General features: G+C 39.4%; 1 pseudogene; it reads right to left on the bottom strand.

Moving 5' to 3' along the window:
- Positions 1-17,408, bottom strand: part of LOC101107050 (S-phase kinase-associated protein 2-like) — a 50,902-nt pseudogene extending 33,494 nt beyond the window's left edge.
- Between the last annotated feature and the right edge of the window lie 2,242 nt (positions 17,409-19,650).

Here is a 19,650-nt window from a genome sequence, read left to right as displayed (position 1 = left end):
GCCAACAGAGAATGAGATGGCTGGATGGCATTACCAACTCGATGGGCATGAATTTTAGTAAACTCTGCGAGTTGGTAATGGATAGGGAGGCCTGGCGTGCTGCAATTCATGGGGTCGCAAAGAGTCGGACACGACTGAGTGGCTGAACATAACTGAATTGATACAAAATACCTTTACAAACACATCTCGATTAGTTTTTGCTTAAATCATTAAGTACTATAACCTATCCAAGTTAACACATAAAACTAAACATCATAGTAGGACACATAACCTCTGAGGACATCCTACTGGTCATAATTCAGTTAAAAATCACTGGAAAGATGAAAGAGCTGACTCACTGGAAAAGACTCTGATGCTGGGTAAGACTGAGGACCAAAGGACGAGGAGGCAGAGAGGATGAGATGGTTAGATAGCATCACCAACTCAGTGAACATGAATTTGAGCAAACTCTGGGAGATAGTGGAGGACAGAGGAGCCTGGCTTGCTGCAGTCCATGGGGTCGCAGAGTTGGACACACTTAGCAACTGAACAGTAATGAACAAGAAAGATGCTAGATGGATGGATGGATGAAGGAAAGGAGAGATAGAGGAAGAAATCATTAAGACTTTCAGTATTTTAATTAAAAAAGAATGTAGGTTATCAATTAAAGCAGCTTTATTTTGCCATGGTATTTGCTATATACTTTACCCACTGAGCCACCAAGGGAAGCCCGTTTTTTCTTTTTTTATACAGGAAGTCTTTAATTTAATTACTTGGAATAAATGTTTATATAATAATCAGCACTCAGTTTAGCAGTATTCTTTAATTGTTGCTAAAGATTTTATATCTGCATCGACCAAAGATTACTAGTCCTTGAACAATAGTCCTTTGTTGGAGCAAATCCACAAGAAAATACTTTATCATAAATCCTTGTAACTTAACAAAATGAACATACTGTAATGAAATTTCATGCTACAACACATATACCGTGGTTTCTATAACAGCTACTTTGGCACCTTCAGGACAGTGGTCCTCTGTCATCAAATGCCTTGTACATTAGAGGACGCAACACCTAATTTTTAAAAGGAAACAAAGCAGAGGGAGCACATCTCCTCATCTCTGCAGATCCAAACCTCTTTTATATTGATTTCCATCTTTCTGCCATTCTTGTGTCTATGGTATTTATGACAGTAAAAATTAGGGTTAATATTTGAAAGTGTCTCTTTTAAAACCCAGAGAGATGTTGTGGGGAGGGAGGTGGGAGAGGGGTTCATGTTTGGGAACGCATGTAAGAATTAAAGATTTTAAAATTTAAAAAATAAAAAAATAAAAAGTTTAAAGAATTCAGTTGTCAGACTAGCCTATGAAATAAAAATTAGCAACAGTATTCTTATGTAGTCAAGATCAGCAGCAAAATAAACACCTAGGGGCATTCTGCTGATATGTTTCTAGGGTTGAAAATGAAATAGTTGAACAGATTCCAATCTTGAATGTAGGTTTATCAAATAGGGAAAGGAAGTGATGAATATCATAAAGTGTCCTTCTGTGATCTTGCTAACTTACTCTAGCACTAAGTGGCCCAAATATTCAAAAAGAAATCCTTGTCCAACTCTTATTATTAGCTTTTCCTCAGCTGGAAACCTTCAGTGTTTTCACAGACTCCTTAGGTGAACCCCGCAAAGATAATTTCCTTGTTATTAAAACATATTAAAATAGTGAGGAAAAATGAATTTTTGTTTCTTTTAATATAAAACCCAAACCAGGTTTCCCCTATTTAGGACAGAAATTGTCTGAATTTTTGCAGCAACTTGTTGACTTGCAGTGTTTCTTGATACATATTAGAATTACTTAGGGAGCTTGAAAAAAATATTGATTCCAAATTATACATTTGGGGTTAGGGTGATGCTTAGCACTGATACTTTTAAAGCTCTTCTGATTGTTCTAACAAGTGGCCATGGTTGAAAAGTTCTGAGGCAGAAGAAAGAGAAATGAGCCTCCAGGTAGACATCACATACTGAACATGAACGTTTGCCCAGAGTTGTTGCTCCTCTGAGTCCTAGTGACTGGATGAAAGTCCATCTGGCTCCTGACAAGGAATTCACCCTTGCATATGCACTACCTAATTTTCCTTTTTAAAAGCCTTTTATTTGATTCAATTAACTCTTCAGACTACTCATGAATGAGTTGGAGGAATAGTCCTGAGATTCTTAGGGACTAAATGTTCATCTTATTGTTATTTGAAAATGGGTAGTTTCTAGTCATTCAATGTGATTATGGATTATCAACCAGATACAAATGTCAGTGGGACAAACTAGCACTAAATACTTGGAAGTTCTGGTAGGATTTTCACCAAGAGCAATCTAGAACTTCAGTAGATATCCTGGAAAATTTTAGATATACATCTTAGAACCTCCCATGTTGTATCCTAGAATCAAAGAGCTCAAAGGCTCCCAATATCCCTCTGTCAGTATTTTAAAAATTGGTATGGAGAGGCTTTTAAAAAATGGGAAAAATTAAAGTTTCTTCCTTTAAGGGGTCCTTTAAAAAGGCTAATGAGAACATCCAGGATCTAAAATCCAAGCTTAAAGGCTCCTCTCCTTCTAATCCAGCTCAGGGCTGTCCTGCCTCCTGGCCCATGTACATTGATTATCTTCTCCTTATTAATCTGTCCCTTTTGCTGCACCTTCACTGGACCCTTTTCTTTTCCCTCTACTGCCTCCTCCTAAACAGCCCTCCCCCAAAATTCATCCATATAAGTGAGAAAGAATACCCTAACTCCAGTGGAATTATATCTCCAAATATTTTTCAAAGTCAGACCGACACAAGGAACTTTCTTAACTCTCAATTTGAAAAAAAAAAAAAAAATCAATGAAAAACTGAGAACTGCCCTTGGGTCATATAGTTTGAGGCTTTTTTTTACCTTTATCAATTAATTTATCATCTTATGAAGCCCAGAAATGCAAAAATGTAGCTTTCTTTAAAAGTAGAATAAATTGATTACAAAATTATACCAAATCTATGGATTAAAATTGAATTTAACAACAAAATAGGTATAAAACAATGCCAAGATCTCTTAGCTGCTATCTCTGACATCTATTCTATCAAAGATGCTCAGTCAAAAGTTCAGGCCTGTAAATAGGGAAAAATCAAGTTTATTCCAGACTTTCAAGGTCATGGAACTACCACCTTTAGATATCATACCAATCTCAACAGAGAAAATATTTGATCTATACTGTGCACCTTCTTTGGGCATGATTTTAAAACTGAGGTGGTAGGTATAGTTAGAAAAGAAAATATACTATTTACTTCCTATCTGAATTACAAGAGTTGGTAAAAAGAACAAAGCAAAAATATTTTGAAGATACTTTGGCTACAAAAAAAGAAAATATGCAGACCAAATTAATACCTGTTCAGATTAAGCAACAATTGCACTTTCATGTCTGATCTAGACAAAAAGTTCCTATTATAAGAAAAATGGACACAGCCTTTACTCAGAAGTTATCAAAAAAGTATCAAAAGACAAAGGACCAATCTGTCTAACAGAAAAGCATCCTGCAAGGATACAGCATCTCTATTCTGGCTAAAACTACTCCTACCACAAAAAGGAGAATTTTCCATGCATTGGCAAAAACACTATATTCCAAACTAATTAATCTTATGACCTTTTTATTATTCTGTTCTTGGACCAACAAAAATATTTTATGGTAAGGATTCCAAGTACCCCTCAAACTTCTATTTTCCTCTTGACTACTTTCTGTCTTCATTCCTGCCTGTGTGAGACACTGCAATATAATCAACCTGCTTTTCTGCTTAGGGATTTCGCTCCAGTGAATCTGCTGGAACAAAATCTACTTTAGAAAAGGGATGCCCCAGTTATATTTGGATCACACAGCCACTTTCTAAATATTCTTAGCCCATAGTTTGACAAAGGCACAATTGTTACTTGAAACCTCTTCTATTGATACCTTGAGATCTGAATCTGCCTCCAAGACCTTCTAGGCTTGAAACAGCTCTAATGTGGGACACATATGAAGGTGAATGCTTAAGGATCTCAACTGATCTGGCCAAACCCTTGAAACTAGCCCAAGACCCACTAAAAAGAGGACTACTGAAGTGCTGTGGCCCGTTATGTTTGAATACCTTCTGAAACAAATTATTAGTCCCTTTATTAGACCTCATACAGCTCCAGCTCTACCCGTCAAGAAGACAAATAGATACAACTACTGGTATTCATTGGAAGGACTGATGCTGAGCTGAGCTCCAGCCACCTTATAAGAAGAGGCAACTCATTGGAAAAGACCCTGATGCTGGGAAAGATTGAGGACAAGTGAAAGGAGAGACAGAGAATGAGATGATTGGATGGCATCACTGACTCAATGGACATGAGTTTGAGCAAACTCATGGAAATAGCAAAGGATGGGGAAGCCTGGTATGCTGCAATCCATGGGGTCCCAAAGAGTCAGATAAAACTTAGCAGCTGAACAACAACAAAAACAACAACTGATCTGCACAGGTTTTAAAAGTCATTAAAAGATTGTTCTTCTCTGCTTCCCTGTGTTCCCCAGTGCCAATATCATCTCAGCCTTGATCACTGACAGCTATTTACTTTATGGTGTTAGATCTACACTCAGTATTTTTCAGTATACACTTATACCCAGACTCACAGCATCTAGTATTTGCATTCACTTGGAAAAATCGATAATACACTTGAATAGTCGTGCCCCAGGGTTTACTGAAGTACCCTCTTACTACTTACTTAATACTTAATCATAAACTTAGAGACTTTGTTCCCAGCAATCCACTTATATACAATATGTTGATTATCTTCTATTATGCTCTCTGAGAGTCTTATAGAATTAATTCCCTTCATTTGAGAATAACATTACCATAAAAGAAAGACAAAGTGAAATCTTTATCAAAGACCTATGAACTCAAACTTTGTTAGACCAAAGTACATTGTCTAGGCTATAACATTGGAAAAAAATTGAAAATCTCTTTCTTTCTAAATACTGGAAACTATTCATGACTTTATCTGAGTAAATACTAAAAGGATTTCTTGGTTCCATAGGTTGTGTGGATATCAAATCCCTAACTTTCCTGATGTGAGAAATGCTGATAGGAAAAAGCTTGTCCTTGGTTGTCTTCTATAATTTAAATAACTCACATAGAAAGGCTCCTTTGGACTTCCCAGTTGCATCTTTTCTAATTGTAGCTGGAAGATCAGGTCAAGTCTGGGGCACACTTACAGTGGATATGAGATACTACTTACCACAGTCGCTCATTGACCCAAAAGCAATAGTCCTTCTGGTTTGTGTGCCGTGGTGGCAGCAGCAAAGTAAACTGGGGCCTCTGCTGACTTAGTTTTAGAATATCTATTTTATCTCATGATTCTTCAGGCTACCCACACCTTACTCATGACTAAAAACACCCAACATTTTTCTTCTGCTCAGTCCTGCTCAACTCTAACCCTCTGCCAGACATCAAATCTGCAAAAATAGTTGAAACTATAGCCCTTGCTTGGACCTTCCAGTCAATGGAACTGATAGAACAAATGTGTATAAAGATTGTACAGATATGTTTTCAAGGTTTATAACTTTTACATGCTTTGGAAGCAATGCCATTATTAAAATGCAGATGGTACTCTGAGTAAACATAGCAATCACATAAACCTTAGATGCTTTTTTTTTTTTTTGGAATTGGCTGTAGTGAGCTGGTTACCAGATGCCTCCTGCACCTATGGAGCTCACCCTGTCTTTGACTCTGCCTTTTTGTAATCTAATTTAGTGTAATAGCAGAAAGTTTTAATGTGTATACTCAAGATTGCCATCAGTTAGTCCAAGGGACTTTTCAGATGTATAAACCACAGGAAACTATGAATGACCCACAGCCTGAAAATATGACTTCCTAGGAATGGTACCACTATGATATTACTCTTAAAGTTTATTGGAGAGACTCTTAGCAGGTACTACTAATCACAAATGCTGCAGTAACACTCTAGAAAGCAACTCTTGAATTCACATTTCTGAGAGGGAGAGAAAAAAAATAATTTTTAATGAGTACTCTTTAACCCTTTGGATATATATATATATATATATGAAATTTTGTATATACATGACTTTTTATATATACAAACTTTGACTATATACTAGTCCACAAAATGCATCTCAAGAAATTTCCAAAGACTGAAATCAAACATGGCATGTTCTCTAGCTTCATTGTTTGTCATCAGGGCTGCATTCCTTGCTGAAGGCTCTAGGGGGAATCTGTTCTCTTGCTTTTTCCAGCTTCTAGAAGCCACCCATTTTCCTTGGCTGTCTTCCTTCCACTAATTTCAAAAGTAGCAACACTGGATATTTTTGATCATTCTTCCACAGTCACACTCCCTCTGACCATAGCCTGGAACAGTTCTCCTTTCTAAATAAGATTAGATTGGGTCCATCCAGACAACCTCATCTCACGGGCCTTAACCTCAATCACATCTGTAAAATCCTCAAGTCTACTTTGCCACATAAGGTAACACATTCACATGTTCTGGGACATCTTTGAGGGACCATTATTCTGCTTAACCAGAGAAGGCAATAGTGACCCACTCCAGGACTCTTGCCTGGAAAATCCCATGGACAGAGGAGCCTGGTGGGCTGCAGTCCATGGGGTCTCGAAGAGTCGGACACGACTGAGCAACTTCCCTTTCACTTTTCACTTTCATGCATTGGAGAAGGAAATGGCAACCCACTCCCGTGTTCTTGTCTGGAGAATCCCAAGGATGGCGGAGCCTGGTGGGCTGCCGTCTATGGGGTCACACAGAGTTGGACACGCCTGAAGTGACTTAGCAGCAGCAGCAGCATTCTGCTTAACACAACTGGAAATAACCCACTTATTATTATGGTAGTTTGTGTTATGTCATGTTAGTTAAACTGGAAACTATGTTTTCTAGAATTCCCTTCCTGGCATAGTTTGACGTAAGAAGAGCTCGCTAAAAGTAAGACTTCTTTTGACATTTGGAAGGAGGAAACAAAGCAGCATCCTATCATTCTCAGATTGTTATGGTCAGATAGATAGACTAAAAAAATATATATGGTGGTGGGGTGGGGGACAGGGTGAGAAGAGCCCAGTAGGGCTCAGCTTGCCCTCGCTTTCCTCCATTTCATGTCCAGCTTCTGTTTCCACTTTGCTGATTAAAGTTGGCTCCTGGTTCACCACCAAACACTTGGTGTGTACTAATGTGCAGAGCTCGCCACAGACCCTTTCTTCATGGCTCAATTTTGGTGGTTGGATATGTTCGGCATTTTGGTTTTACTTTGAGGTTTTGACTTGCATTCATGACACTGTTTTAGATGGAACCTGGCTAGTGGTTCTCCCTAATCCCTGAATACTCCCTTCCAGGCCTTCGTTTTCCCAGGGACTCCCATATTTGTCAGCCTATTACCAAGCTAAATCCTTTCTTTCCATAAAAATTATAGTCCTATTCCCCTAAAGGAATCCTCACAGTCAGTAAAAAATGAAATAATTATTGAATTATGATATTTCTGTATGCATAGCAAACCTCACAATCAAAGAAAGGAAGGAAGAAAAATTTAGTGCATGAAATGAGGACCCACTATCTCAGATAAATTACAAACCTTTAGTTTGAGTCTCATCCCTGAGGGAAGACTTCTTTACCTCTTTTTTACAGTGCTAATCTCTTGACAAAACCCACAGGTAAGAAAACTTTAGTAAGAAGTTAAATATCTGCACCAGCGTGAACTTCTCCCTCTAAGTAAACAAATTTTCCACCTGATGGGGGTTTTCCTTACAAATTCAAACACCCCAGGATGAAGAAAGGAAGGAGATTCTTTAAAAATGAACTTTTTGCCAAGAGTTTTCTCAGAACATGGAGCAAGGTCACTCCTATAAGTACTTCCCACTTATTGATCTCCTGGCAGGGCCTAGCTTTGTGCTTAAGGATCATTTCTATTCTCACAAAAGCTCAATGGAAAGTTGACCTACCTCCTTATTTTACAGATGAAAAACCAAAGCTCTAAGAGTTGAAGTAGCTTTCCACAGGTCACACAGTGACAGGTAGATCTGAGAAGGAAACCTAGATCAGCTCTTGCTGACTCAAGTCTGCGGCCAACTAATATGGGATCCAAGAAAAAAAAAAATACAATATTTTAAATAACTAGAGTTTGCCTGGCTCCACTGTTAAGCTCTGAATTGTGTTCCATAATACCTGGCTTTTGCTGTTTGGACAGTATTTATCATTCTCACCTTGTTCAAAGAAACCAGCCTCCCAGCCTTGGGAATGAATTAATAAAAGCCACGGAGGAGGCAGGTCATGTGGCATAAAGCATAATGAACAGAGATGCTGAATACTTTGGCCACCTGATGCAGAGTCAACTCACTGGAAAACCCTGATGCTGGGAAAGATAGAGGGCAGAAGGAGAAGAGGGCAGCAGAGGACTGGATGGTTGGATAGCATCACCAACTCAGTGGACATGTATCTGATAGTGAAGGACAGGGAAGCCTGGTGTGCTACAGTCCATGGGGTCACAAAGAGTCAGATAAGACTTAGCGACTGAACAACAAAGAGCGGTAGTGGATCACAGAGGTTTGGACCCCTGACTCTGGAGCTAAGTGTACAGAGTCTACATTCCAGCTCTGCAGAAAGGAAAAGGGAAGGATTAGGAGGAAAGAAACTGTTGACTTTGGTATTCTATTATTACTTCCACAAAGCGATGAGATGAATTGATCTCAAAATATCAAATCTCAGTTGTTTTCTCACTACCTCAGTTCAGTTCAGTTCAGTCACTCAGTCGTGTCCGACTCTTTGCGACCCCATGAATCACAGCAGGCCAGGCCTCCCTGTCCATCACCAACTCCCAGAGTTCACTCGGACTCACGTCCATCGAGTCCGTGATGCCATCCAGCCATCTCATCCTCAGTCGTCCCCTTCTCCTCCTGCCCCAGTCCCTCCCAACATCAGAGTCTTTTCCAGTGAGTCAACTCTTTTCATGGGTATTTTTTTGTTTTCAACTTTTTAATTCCATGTACTCCTGTAACAAACATTCTTTTTTATAAATGAGGTCAAGCAACCTTGTTCTAGCCCAGATTGGATATAAACACATCATATTAAGCTATGGCTTGGGTCACCTTGAAAAGCTTAGGTCATGGGATAACAACCCTGTGATCAATAATTTGGGATGGCAATGGGATACATCAAGAAAGAAAAGGAATAGTTTAACACAGAATGATTAATACCAGTTTAAGTACTTGGAGATAACCATATTAAGAATAGTTGAATGCCAGGAATTGCATATAAGGTAGAAAGACCATTAGCAATAATTTCATACTAAATCCAAAATTAGAATGTATCTTAAAATAGCACCAGAGCAGTCAACTGGCAGGGGTCCAAGTATAGGCAGTTTGAAGACTGCAGGCAGGCGGGCTTTGCAGAACACTGTTATTATTTCACTGAAGGAATTTTGTTAGAGCAAAGGTTAATCAGAAATCCTCTGTAGCATATCCACTTTACACTCAAGTTCTAAAATTTCACTGTCTATGATATTTCCCATCCTGAATTTTACATCCAACCACACAGGTCTCATAGAACCTAGTAGGGGTTCTTCAGAAAGATCCCTTGACAATATTAAGAGATTTCAATAATGAAATATCACCATTATAAGAGAGGCCTCGCATTTGAATATAAAACTCCTTCCATTGTAAAATTTTCTGTGAGAAACTAAATCTAAAAATGAAATCTTTCTGTGAGTTAAGATCCAAATTTAAAGTCTCAACAAAGGCCAAACTCAAAATATCTTGTGTTTGTGAATTAATTAACATTCAATAAATATCCCCCTCCTACCCTTCTAATTCTGCTCAGTCTCAGCTGTTATAGTTAGGGTTCTTTTAGCAGCTGAAGTTTTGGCTCTTTCACTGGAATCAGTGTAGTCTTTTAGGAATTAACTTGTTGAATTATTCAGTAACAAGTTTCTCTTGAGCCTTACTTTGAAGAATTCAAAGCTTTAGTAAGACAAGATTTTCTCAGCTCTGGACCTATACCCTCCAGATTTAGAAACTAAGCCAATTCCCAGACCATGGAACCATTATCATAGGTAACAGTTCATAGACCCCAATGCTCAGAAGCTCAAAGGTAAGTGGGAATGTAGGTAAAGTCAGTCTGCAACTGGTTTTGGTTTTTAGAATCCAAGAGTTATGAGTATAAACTCAAATGGAAGACTTAGCCCATAAAGATTTTGATTGTACCAGTCAACAGAGGAGGGAGAGATCCACCAACACAAATAATTTATTCTCCTAGAGAACAGCATTGGAAAATTTACTGTCTTTCTTCAATCTATAGAAAACTTATAATGCTGATGCAAAGCACTCACTAATTCTAATTTGAAGTGCCTTCGTTTTTTCTCAAGGAGTACATTACCCTCTGGTAGTGATGCTCCACTTGGGAGCCTCCACTTGAAAGCATTGTGTCCACTCTCACTGAGCAGGCATTTTCAATTCTGTATCGCACAGTCTATTTCCCCTGCCTCCTGTAAAACTATTCAGGACTCCCTCACCTGCCTTCTTAGGAGTGTGTCTTCTTAGGAGTGTGTCTTCACACATCTTTCCCTGTGTCATGAATGGGTTACTCACATACTGAGCACTCAAGTCCTCCAGGCAAGTCAAAGCCTTGAGATACATTTACTCTATTGAACAGCAAATATATTATCATGTTCAATATGTACAATGGCATGTAAAATGCTGGAAAGCTCTGAAACCAATCTAGAGCCAAGTTAAGAACACCTAGCGAGGTCTCTCTTGAACCTGCAGAGAGCAATATGAATATAAGATTATTTCCTCTCTTGACCCTCAACGCCACCCACACTGAAATGCAGTTTGGAACAGGCCATCTCACTGTACCTGGCCAGACCTGTTACTATCAGCTCACAAGTGGAATTTCACCAAATTTCTAAAGCCTTCCCATGACTCAACTGCTTTGCAAGTCAAAAGCAGCAGATATTGTTTTGACTTTACATAAACAGAATATAGTTTCCTTATAACTGAGTCCTTGCCCCTGTTGTTTCAGACTCATAGGATTGATGATAGGATGACCATATAATTTAGTATATACTTTGGGTCATAAAATGGAGCCCTAAAAAGCCTTATCAGAGATTTTCTTGAGCAAACTGGGCCATATGGTCACCTTAGTCATTGAGGAGCAAACCAACAATCAGAAAATAGGTTAATAAAGTTAAATAAAAATAGTGGCAGACTTTATTTTCTTGGTCTCCAAAATCACTGATGGTGAATGCAGCCATGAAATTAAAAGATGCTTGCTCCTTGGAAAAAAAATCTATGACAAATCTAGACAGCATATTAAAAAGAAAAGACATCATTTAGTCGACAAAGGTCTGTCTAGTCAAAGCTATGGTTTTTCCAGCAGTCATGTATGGATGTGAGAGTTGGACTATAAGGAAGGCTGAGTGCCAAGAACTGATGCCTTTGAACTGTGGTGCTGGAGAAGACTCTTCAGAGTCCCTTGGACAGCAAGGCGATCCAACCAGTCAGTCTTAAGGGAAATCAACCCTGAATATTCACTGCAAGGACTGATGCTGAAACTCCAATACTTTGGTCACCTGATACAACCAACTCATCGGAAAAGACTCTGATGCTGGGAAAGATTGAGGGCAGGGGGAGAAGGGGGCCACAGAGGATGAGATGGTTGGATGGCATCACCGACTCAATGGACATGAGTTTGAGCAAATTCCGAGAGATAGCGAAAGACAGGGAAGCGTGGCATGCTGAAGTCCATGGGATCACAAAGAGTTGGATATGATTTAGCGACTGAATAACAACAAGATCCTGAGAATATGAATTACTGACCTAGAATTATTGACCTAGGATTATTTCCTTAACACTGAGTCAGGTCTCCACCAACAGAAGCTGAGTGGCCCAAGTTGGAAAGAATATATTAATATTACATTAGAAAGAGGTAGTTTACTCATGTTTAGCTCTCCATCTTTATCTTCCACTTCTCAACAGTTTGACCTGTAGGTTCTTTTTTCTTTATTGAAAATATTTATATACAACTAGGTAATTACACTTAACAGATTTTCCTACCAATTCCCTGCTTACACCTTCGCGGTTGCCTTTATTGTCTCCTCCTTCTCCCCTGTCAAACTTTAAAATGTTAGACTTCTTCTGAAGACTCTCATTGACTCTTTACTTGGTGTTCTCTCTTTAGATGAATTTTATCAAATGGCTATAAATAATATTTATTCTGATGACCCTCTAAGTTACATCTCCAGACTGGTCAATCCACCTGTGATTCAAATTCATAAGCCAACGACTTAATTGTTATCACCACTGCGGCCTAATAAAGCCCAAGTAGAATACAAATTCTACCCTGAGAAATGCACTTAGCTTCAGAGCTTCCATGTCTCAGTAGATGGTGCACATATTCCTCTGGTATCTCAAATGTAAAAGCTTGGCTTAATCCTTGAATACTCTTATTTTTTCTCACACATCAACTAATCAATCACTAACTCTTCCTGTCACTACTTCAAACCTACCTCCCCAGATGGGTCATTTCTCACCTTGTTTATTATACAGTTCAGTTGCTCAGTCATGTCCAGCTCTTTGCAACCCCAGGGACCACAGCATGCCAGGCCTCCCTGTCCATCACCAACTCACAGAGTTTATTCAAACTCATGTCCATTGAGTCGATGATGCCGTCCAGCCATCTCATCCTCTGTCGTCCCCTTCTCCTCCTGCCCTCAATCTTTCCCAGCATCAGGGTCTTTTCCAAGGAGTCAGTTCTTCACATCAGGTGGCCAAAGTATTGTAGTTTCAGCTTTAGCATCAGGCCTTCCAATAAATAGCCAGGACTGATTTCCTTTAGAATGGACTGGTTGGATCTCCTTGCAGTCCAAGGGACCCTTGAGAGACTTCTCCAACACCCCGGTTCAAAAGCATCAATTCTTTGGTGCTCAGCTTTCTTTATTACTACAACCTAGTCCAAACCATTGTTATCTCTCACCTGGAATAATACATTAACTTCCTAAGAGACGCCCCTATCTTTCATTCTTAACCCACAAAGATTTATCCTCCACAGTGTTTTGGGGGGCTTTATATCAGTGCTGCCTCCCTTTCTAGAAACTCACCGATGGCATCCCATAACCAGAATAAAGCTTTACCACAATTTCTAAGTGTTAGTCACTTAGTCATGTCCAACTGTTTGTGACTCTTTGTAGCCCACCAGGTTTCTCTGTCCATGGAATTCTCCAGGTAAGAATACTAGAGTGGGTTGCTGTGCCCTCCTCCACGGGATCTTCCTGACCCAGGAGTCAAACCCATGACTTATGTCTCCTGCATTGGCAGGTGGGTTCTTTACAACTAGTGCCACATGGGAAGCCCCCAACTTCTAAGATTCTGTATAATCTGCCCCTTGCCTACCTCTCTGATCTAATCTCTCTTCACATTCACTACACTTTACCCATACTGTCCTTATTTCTGTTTCTTTAAGAGGCAAAGATCCTTCCCATCACAGAGGCCTTTGATCTCCCTATTTCTTCTGTTATAGATGCTACTTTTCAGAATTTTTGCACAACTGACTCCACATTACTCGAGTCAACACTCTCAGAGATACTTTTCTTATAATGCTAGCTAAAGTTCTTCCCTTCCCGTGTCTGTCGTATTTTATTTTATACGGCACTTATCAACACCAGAAAATCTAGGCCAGAATAACCTCCTGCGTGTGGGAAGTCTGAATTATTCACAACTTGAAACAGTGCCTGGCACCTAGCAAATACTCATTAAATAGTTTTTGACTGAAAAAAAAATGGGAAAAAAAAATCTGTCATTCTGAAAAGTATAACAAACTATCATGCAAACCACATCTCAAAACTTTGGCCTTTAAATGTACTTCTCCAGATCTTTATTTTCACAAGCAATCTCAGTTCCAAACTTTTTGTTCATTTCCCTCTTCATGTTTTATCTTCTCACAGAAGTCTTATAGATCTTGCTTTGTTTCAACACCCTCCAAACCTGCCATCATGGACCAACAAGTTGGTAAATTTATAATAAGCTTGTTTTATGTATTATCACACTTAAAAATGTATATGCTGTTTTGGTCACTCTTTCTCCTTTATTTATTTGTTTGGAAGTTGAATGAACATATAGGTCTTGCCGATCTCTTTCTCTAAATACAATGTCTTTGTCTTGTTCCAATCACCACCACACTGCCCCCACCCTTTGCTTCTAGATCACTCATCATTTCCAACATCTGGAAGTTATAGAAATAGAGAAAAAAAAGGAAAAATGATCCCTTTCTTATTGTGCACCTGCATTTGTTCATTCTCTGCCTATGTGAAAGAATGCCTGAATCTCAAGGATGCCAACGCCTACCCTCCCCTCCCAGCTTTCACTGATCCTTGATTTTTTCACCCACAGCTTCATAAATATAGGCAGGAACCTTGAAAAGCTAACAGTATATCATTGGTTTTAAATTATATTCCTTAAATACGTTTCAAAATTTTAGACAGTGGAAGAAGACTGACTTTTGCATTGACAAAAACTGTATATAAAAACAAATTTTCTTCTTGGATCTTATCTGCTAATTAAGTAGAATCCGTGTTATGAAAAAAACTGCTACAAAATGTTTCTTACGTTTCTGTAGTTCTTGTTGTCTTTCCAGTTTTCCTTTGCAAAGGTATGAACTAGACTGCTTCCTGGGAAGCATATTAGAAGAATTAAATTTAGAATGAATTAAGTTTTATGAAAATCACTCTAATTTCAAGTAAACCACAGTAGACCCAGGACTTTTCCCAGCTCAGATTTTAAACAGACTATAGCATCTGATTGTGATGGACTGCAGCTGCAAGTAGATGGCAAAAAAACATTTAGCCTATGTATCAGCACTGTGCAAATGTTGTATTTTATTCTTTTCCTTTACATTGAAGGGCACTGTCTACTCTGGCAGGAGTGTGGCCAATTTACATTTTTCCAGTTATATAAGGAGTTATGTGTGGAAACTTGGCTTAAACAGCTCTGTCTCATTTTAGTGATATTTCAGCTTCTCTCCAAGATGGTGCCCTGAACTACTGCTTTCCTATTTCCAAAGCTAGCTCAGGTTTGACTGACTTGCTCAACCTTTCTTCTTTCAGAGAACTATACCAGTTGTACTAACACCTTTGGGCTGGCTGTACACAGACAATGACCACCAGTGCTGGCTTTTTCACTGCCCTAACCCCAATTCACAGAACACATTTTATGCCTACTTGATATACTGGATTTAGAGTTGACAGCAGGTAGATCTATACTCATTAACCTCATAGGAAAGGAGAGATAGGAATGCCAGTAAGGGAGGAACACCATCCCAAAAGGAGAGGAAAACCAGGACACGAGAGTGGGTTAGCAGGAGACCAAAGAGACAGAGAGAAGAGAGACAGATGGAAAGAGAAGCTGATTAGCAGTACACTGAGCCAGGCAAAAAATTTAACATAGCATTATTTTTAGATGTAAATAACCCAGGTCATAGAAACATACAATTTTAAATTAATTCAGTCATTTAAAACTAATATTAGTCAAGTCATATTCTTCAACCATGTACTACTGATATCTAACTACTCTGCAGGAAACTATTACATATTGTTGAATGTCAAAGAAAGCTGAGTGAGTTTTAGATGTTGATAACAATAAATCCATCCTCTCTGTGTTCTCTTCATGGCTCCAGTATTAGCTTCTGTGAACTGGCTCACAAAGTATGACTGCACCTGAGAATATGAGGCTTTATACCAAACCACAGGAAGAGTAGCAATTCAGAAATTAAGGGTTTTTAATAATAATCTGGTTGATAAAAGCAGAATGCAAAATATGTCATATGCAAAACAGGAATTGTGCCTCAAAAAGGGTGGGAGATGATTCCAGCTTTAGTTCACATTTGCACATAGTAGAACTTATTAGTAATTTCAGGTACTTGGTTTCTACAAATATGAAATTATTTTATTTTCATTTGCTTCCACAAAGATACCTATCATAAAAGGATCTGATAATCCATTTTAATGCCACACTACAATAATAGGAAATGTTACCCCAGAAACCAATTGGGAAAAAATATAAAAAATCAAAAATACATATAGCTGAGAAGTAGATAGCTGACCAATAACAAAAGAGCAAAACTATTCCAACATACTTCTCATCTATACTCTTTACCATCTCACTCCAAGAAAGCCTGCATTTTCTGTTCCCTCTTTTACTAAGTTTTGCTCACTTCTGTCTAGTCACTCCCACCTTTCACTGACCACCATTTGTTAAGAATACAAAAACACGTGACTAAATAACACAAAGTTTTTCATAAATGTAAAATCCCATTAACCCAAGACTCTAAGAAAGTACATACATTTCAAATTACAGTAAATGCTTTTAAGATTGCTCTGCCTTCTTAATTCTTGTTATGTCTTGGTACTCCTTGCATGCGTGTATAGTTACACGTGTATATGTGTGTATCTGAGTATTTTAATTTTATTCTTCAAAGCATAAGTCGATGTCAAATAACCTTAAATAGTTCATTGAAAGAAAACATGTATTTGCATGCAGTTGAAAATAACAATACATAATGAATATGGGCATGTAATGTAGCAAATATAAGTTTTATGGCATTACTAATGCCCTAGATATTTTATAAATATAACCAAGCTGGCAAAATTTAAGTGATGCTAACTACAGAACCTATTCTGATTCATACTTCTAAATTTATAACATTAGAATAGATGTTTCCCTTCTCTGTGACACTAACATCATTCAGTTCAGTAACTCAGTCATGTCTGACTCTTTGGGACCCCATGAATCGCAGCATGCCAGGCCTCCCTGTCCATCACCAACTCCCAGAGTTCACTCAGACTCACGTCCATCGAGTCAGTGATGCCATCCAGCCATCTCATCCTCAGTCGTCCCTTCTCCTCCTGCCCCCAATCCCTCCCAGCATCAGAGTCTTTTCCAGTGAGTCAACTCTTTGCATAAGGTGGCCAAACATCATTAGGAACTACTAAAATAATAGATAAAATTATAGGCCACCTGAAGTGAAGAACCAACTCATTGCAAAAGATCCTGATGCTGGGAAGATTGAGGGCAGGAGGAGAAGCTGGTGACAGAGGATGAAATGTTTGGATAGCATCACCAACTCAGTGGACATGAATTTGAGCAAACTCCAGGAGACAGTGAAAGACAGGGAAGCCTGGCATGCTGCAGTCCATGGGGTCGGAAAAAGTTGGACACAACTTAGTAACTGAAAAACAACAACAACAAAATAATAGAACTAAGAGGAGTAGGCACTGTTCTCCTACCTCTTGTGAAGAAAGCAGCAGAAGTATGGGCGGAACTTGAAGCAGCACCTGAACATACTGCCCAGAAGCTGGGTGAAAATCTTGAGCCTGAAAATATGCATCCATATCCCTCATCCTTGCTCAGGGCTCCTCAGTGCTCACCTGGTTGCCTTCCAGCATCCTTGCTTTCCTGATTCTATCAAGAATCCATTTATCTCCAGCATAGCACAGGTATGGTATCTTAGAAAAGCTGACCTACCCAGTTTGAGAGATAGCCTTAATTTATTTCAAAGCAATTCCATTGATTCCCACCTGCCAGAGACGGGTTCAAGATAGACGTGTGTGACAAGCCACAGTCAGGCCTGCTGAATTAAACCTTGAGTAGACCTGATAACTAGTGAGGAATGCAGCATGGATCAATACCCTTGAATTCTCTCAGATGGTAACAGGTGGTACATACTCCACCCTGACCTAAAATGCAATAAAAGGCAGCAAATGTAATTGTGACAGAAGCCACTTTTCATAAGCTTCAGAGACCAACAAACTCTGGGTGTACAGACTTTAAGAAAAGCAAGGAGAAATATTGAGAACTTACGTTCTTGAAATGTACATGAGTGTTTTCTCCATTGCCTGTTTCCAGGTACAAGAATAAACCAGTGACATAAACTAAGCCCTGTATATTGTCATCACTGTTTCTCAAACAGGAAATAGGTGATTTAATCTGGCCCTGCTCTTGAAAGAGTCAACACGATTGGTAAGTACAGACAAGAAAGGAGTGAAATAAAGACAAGTTCACCAGGCTACCTGGATACCCTATTACCACTAGGATCGGGGTCACTTGATCTGTGGAGCCTAAGGGAAAGTTTCTGGAAAGATGCAAGTTATTTAAGGATGGAAGATTTGTTAGCTCCACCAAGTTCCTTCCTTAAGCCATCACCCATCATCCCAATGCTGCTAAGTTGTGGGCATCTTGAAGAAAATTTAGGAATGGATAATTGTGAAACACCCAAATCTAAGCAAGCTGGTTATGAAAGCTTGGAACCAGAGCCTGGTTTCAAGGTCTCTAGCTGGGTCTTTCTTGTAGAGTTTTTCAGCTGTGGTGAGATTTCTACAAATGTCTGTGGACCTGGGAGCCCAGAAGTCCAGGCTTTTTGGCTATATCCTTTTTACTTGCTGGCTTCTCTTCTTAGTGGGCTCTGGATGAAGGTTCCCAGCAGCAGCAGCAATCTCCCTTCCAGGATTACCCTTGGGCCATAGTTCCAAGTAATATCTCACTCCTGTTGGACCTAATAGGTAATTCAAATGAATGTGGGTTCCTGTTCAAGATGGCAATGTAGGAAGATCCTGAATTCACCTTTTCATCAATCCACTGAAACTAAAGTACATAAAGAACAATTTCCTCTGAAACAAACCTCCAAAATACTTAAGCAACTCCTGTGCATCAGGCAAACAAGGAAAAAACCCACATCAAAATGAATAGGAGAGGCTGAGACACAGTCTGGCCATAAGCCCCACCCTCAGCACAGCCAGCCAAAATGGGAATGGAACTCGCAACCTGGAGTCCCTGAACTTCCCCCTGAAGAGCAAAAGGTTTGAACCCCACATCTGATACCCCAGCTTTGAAGACCTGCATCTGAGAAATCAATGCCCAAAACATCTAGCTCTAAAAGACAACTGGAAAAAAAAAAAAAAGGCCAATCAGGCCTTCATCTATAAGACTACAGTGATCTAAGAAATACTTCTTAACCAGCTTTTATGGATTCATCTGGCTATCCTCCCCTCATCACAGAGTCTGCACAGATGTAACCACCTGAAATGCATGGTTTTCTGTGAAAGAGGCCTGGTTGCTTATCTTAAAACTTGGACTTGAGGGGCAGGTGTATCTAATTTAACACAAATCTGGGGCCCTACTGAAATTCTCTCCAAAGATGGAGGCCATATTTGTATTCTTCCTGGGTCTCATTCCAAGTCACCAGTATCTTCCAGAAAGGAGCCTATCTTCCAGAAAACTTGGGGTGCCCCAATTTTTGCAGGTACCACCCAGGGGACACCCCTTGATCACCTGGCTCTGATAGCCAGTGGGGTTTGCATTCTCAGGTCCCACTGAGCTGTAACAAAGATTTCTAAAAGCCACCTCCCTGAGCAAAGGGAAGAGGCAGGAGACTGAAACGCCCAGTCACTATGGAAGAGGCCTATTGTGCTCATAGCTGCAGCCTGAGGGACAGGCTTCTAATTAAACACACATCTAAGGGCTGACCGCAACCCTCTCCAGAGACCTCAGAGTATGGGTGCTACATTTGTGCTCTCCCACTACCTTGCTCCTTGAGATGTGTCTTAACGATGATTGGTTTCATCTGACAGCAAAGCAAAACAATGA

This window comes from Ovis aries, chromosome 18 (genome assembly GCF_016772045.2).
Source record: "Ovis aries strain OAR_USU_Benz2616 breed Rambouillet chromosome 18, ARS-UI_Ramb_v3.0, whole genome shotgun sequence".
Taxonomy (NCBI): Eukaryota; Metazoa; Chordata; class Mammalia; order Artiodactyla; family Bovidae; genus Ovis; species Ovis aries.
This window is presented reverse-complemented; position numbering and strand designations above follow the sequence as displayed.